Here is a 4681-nt window from a genome sequence, read left to right on the forward strand (position 1 = left end):
TCCACAGGGAATGGGACATAATCCGATGCATCTCTCTCTCAACCCAATTCATAGCAGTGAGCTCAAGCATAAGTTCCCTTCAGGCACTCTCCTCTTGTTTCACCAGCTCCATTTAAATGAAATGGACATCTTGTGTCCTGAGGGGTGAGTCTTGCAATCCAATGCGGTGGACTGAGGTGTGGCTCCTTACTGACGACTACTCTCAACAGACTGTATGTCACTGAATTTATGTGGGATTCCTGGAAACACTGCGCCATAATTGGAATGGAGCAAGGAGCAAATCCCAATTTGTAGCTTGGAAGGTTACTCCTAATGTAGTCAACTAAATAATTCGTGGTAAATTTTGCTTATTGTCCTTCTACACTAAGCGTCAGTAAGGAAACCAAGAGTTAAAATTGTCATTGCAGGTGAACGTGCTATAATTAAGGGTTATAATAAAAAAGAGTACTTGCAAGTGGCTCAAAATGATCCCCCCCCCAATCTTATCTTATTTGGAATCTCTTAGATTTTGTCCAGCATTGTTCTACTCTCTCACTGTGTGAACTTGGACAAGTACCTTAGCCTCTCTACTCCTCATTTTTGTCATCTTCACAATACTGAAAATAATAATTCCTTGGTGGTGTTGGAAGAATTCATAGAAATAGTGTTTGTAATACTTTTAGCACAGTGCCTGGAATATATGGTGTTTAAAAAAAGTGTTTGATAAATCAAAAAATAAGATCATCCTTGCCCACATTAAAGCCATTGAATGTAATGATAAACCTCTTGATAATATGGCATGGCAAAAACACAGAAAAGAATATTCAGATGTCAGCTTGGAGGGAGGGAAACTCTGGCACAGAAAGATGTTGAAGGGGTGAAAGAAATGTAGATGGTTTTCCTCAGAAATAAAAAAGGATGTGATGGAAGTCTCCCAAATTACCAGTAAAAATGTAAAATGGTGCAGCTGCTGTGTAAAACAGTGTGGCAGTTCCTCAAAAAATTAAATGTAAAATTACTATATGACCCAGCAATTCCACTGCTAGGTATATACCCAAGAGAATTGAAAGCAGGCACTCAGGTAGTTACACATACATGCTCATAACAGCATTACTCACAATAACCAAAAGGTGGAAACAACCCAAATGTCCATTGGCTTATGATGGATAGATAAATGTCATACATCCATGCAATGGAACATTAGCCATAAAAAGGAATGATACATGGTACAACATGAATGGACCTGGAAAACATTATACTAAGTGAAATAAGCCAGACATACAAGGTTACATATCCTATGATTCCACTTATAGGGAATATCCAGAAAAGGTGAATCCATAGATACTAAAAGCAGATTGGTGGTTGCCAGGGGCTGGGGAAGTGGGGAGTAACTGCTTACTGGATACAGGGTTTTCTTTTGGAATGGTGAAAATGTTTTCGAACTGGAGAGTGGTGGTGGTTGCACAATATTGTGAATGTACTAAATGCCACTGAATTGCACACTATTTTTGGTGAATTTTACCTCATCCAAAACAAAAACAACAAAAAAACCCACATATATACATAAACAGGACAAGAGTTGAGTGCTCTTTTGTTGTGGTTGAGAACACAAAAGCATTCCAGGCTTCCTCTTCCACTGACCAGAGATTCCTTTCCTAGAGAAGTTACCTAATGTCCAGCCCCTCTGGGCCCTGGTTTCCTCATCAGTAGGAAAATGAAGTTGGACCACCAGGATCCCTTCCGATTCAAATTCCAAGGCAAAGAAATTCAGCTTCCTTCTTTTACCCTCTCTCATCCACATGCTTGAAAAATGACTGTGTCTGTATTGCAGATATTACATTGGAAGACAATTTATTGAAATTAAATTACAGGGAAATTAATTTTAGTTATTAACAGGAAAAGTATTTTAATATTTATTGTGATAATGATGCAAATTAATGGGCAAATAACTAGAACAGATGCACTTGAACCATTATCTTGGTGTTTGCCACCCTGATGTTCAGACTCCTCTGAGCCCGTGCATGGCTCCAGCCTGTCTGCACCCCTCGGTGTAATCACACACTGTGCTTTTTGCCAGTCACTGTATCTAAGGCTGCTCTGCCAAATGCAGTGCTGGCAGCCCCGAGTTGATTAGGAGGCCCTTGATTGATTAATAGGTGCCCTTGCCAAGTAGGCAAGAACCAGTCCCTGGTTCTTCTAAGGGATGGTTCTTACTTAGAATACCTTTCTAAGCTGCCCATGCTTTGCAACCAAAGTAATCTAAACCAATTTAAAGATTACAGTCACTAAAACTTGCTCAAAGACTATTGCTCTGGTTACATCTAAACTAGTTGTAACTTTATTCTAGAATTATGAAAATATTATTTGAATAGTGAGCCAAATTTACCAGTCCTGGGATTTAAAGTCCTGGGTCCACTTGTTCATTCTGGGAGGTAGGGATGTAATTTTGTGTATTTTATTGACCACTACCTCCTCCACCTTCTACTACGGATTTCTGGTCCTCTGTAAATCCCCTAATTATTCCTAGGAGTGTCAGGTGTATTTCCAAAGAACCTTCAGAAAATTTTCAGCCAGCTACCACGTCTGTTGTTTCCCCCCTTTTAAATTCAAGGATATCTACTTCTGAAGTCTACAACAAAGCCCGAAGCTGCAAAAAACACAAGCCACTGCCTACCAGGGCCCACATTCAGGCGGTCTCAGACGGCTCTTCTCCTGGTTACTTGTTATCCATGATGCCCTTGAAGGAGATCACTGGATGGGCCAAGGTATTGTGGCTATGCAGGGTTCCAGCACAAGTTGGGGAAGGGCCTTCCTCTCTTTTGATATTGCAGCTCCATTTTACTCCTTGCAGCAAATGAACAGTCCCCAGGTTTCAAACCCAGTCCCCAGTCCCTGAACATCCACCATGGCTGGATAGGGAGGTAAAGCCAGGAGACAAGTATCCTACAGAATGCCTGACTGGCCCCTGAGGTTTTGCTCTGAGCCAGGATGCTCTGCCTGACACTCTCCCAGTGACTTCTCTCTGGGGAGGCTCCCCGTCCCTTCATGCAAATAGACCCTTGGGCAGGCTTCTTACAAGCCCAGACATGCCCCATTCCCACATGGAGGTTGCCATGGCTCAGGGTCAGACACCAGGTTCCCGGTACCTATTTATTAGGCACTTACTATGTGCTACGACGTGCTGGGGGTCCAAGGATGATGGGCTTCTGTCATCCGGGAGCTGCTGTGGGAGTTTAGACGGCAGCTCCTCGAGGCTGACCAATCAAGCCATTACCCCAGTTGGTGCACCTCCTGCCGAAAGGTCATCCAAGGGTGCCCACTATCGCCATCTCGGCAGAGGTCCTCCTCCCTGTATAACTAGGAGTTTCACCAAGTTTCTCATGGACCACTTCTTCAGGTTCTTACTTGATGACTATGTGCCTCTGTCTGCTTCTTTCCATCAGTAGCGGCAGCATGCCTTTCCTGTTCTGCTCTTTGTTCTTGGCCCAGATTTCACTCCATTTCTCCTTTCATATTTCTCCTCTCAGATGAAGAAAAGAGAGGGCTGCGGGCAGGAGAATAAAAGTGTAAACGCTGTAGGGGATTGTGTACAAAATGATACCTGAAAAACCCGTACATTCTCCTTCTTCTTTTTCTTCTTCTTCATAAATGTTAATTGTACTTTTATCTTTTACTCAGTTTATTTAAACTAAAAAACAGAAACAGCTCACCCATTTTTTTGTTGTTCAACTTTATATAAGACCTAATGCATTGTAACTTACAACAGTGTGAGAACTGTACATTCTTTTGTTCAACCTACATGAAGAACCCAAGTGCAAACTGATGTAAAATTAAAAATGTAGAAACGGCTTTGCACGCAATTTATGAATCTTTTTCTCCGGAGTCTATTCTCTGGTGTTCGGTAGGAAAGGGAATGAAAAAAAAATTCATTAAGCAATCAGCTTACCTTTGGATAAGTAAAAAGTCTTGCGGGACATACCTGTGTTAGCTGTTACATGAGCATGTGGTGAATTTTGAAGACAGACTTTCAGAACATCATATTTTAGTAAGAAGCTTGAAAGATAAGTGGATGAAAACATTCAGCAAAGAAAAATACAGTATTTTTAGGATTCAGTGATTTATGACCCAGTATTTCTTCATTGTTCACACCCCCCTTCATTGAGCACATGGTACCTTGAGCATAGTAGGGGTCACGGAGATGCTTGTTAATTTTATTTAAAATTGGACTCCTCCCAGTCTCTCAGTGTCTTTGCACCTCCCGACCTGGGTCAAACAGCAGAGGAAAGGGGAATAAGGTACCAGGGAAAGCTAAAACGAGATCATTGCTAAAATATTTGTTTGTTCCTGAGTTTATTATTTTATTCAAAAGCCTGGGAGGTGACCAGCCGAGAATGTGACAGTAAACTGTGCTGTTAATCTATTTGCATTTTCAGAGTTGGGATCCAGGTTTTCAAGTTTGTTATGGGATTTTATGCAAAACGATATGCAAATCGATAGCATTCTAAAAATGCCGTCTGTTCTCCAGCCCCTCTCCTGGTCACAAACAAGGGAGGCTGGCGCCGGGCTCGCCGGGCTCCTTGGGCAAGGGGTAAACCCTGCGGGGTGACGGGCCGGGGGGGAGGGCTGTCCCGGAGGCGGTCCTGGGGCGGAGCCTGGGCGGGGCCCGTGACGCGCGGAGTCGGCCTGCTCAGGGGCTGGACCT

The sequence above is a fragment of the Kogia breviceps genome, chromosome 3, assembly GCF_026419965.1.
Source record: "Kogia breviceps isolate mKogBre1 chromosome 3, mKogBre1 haplotype 1, whole genome shotgun sequence".
Taxonomy (NCBI): Eukaryota; Metazoa; Chordata; class Mammalia; order Artiodactyla; family Physeteridae; genus Kogia; species Kogia breviceps.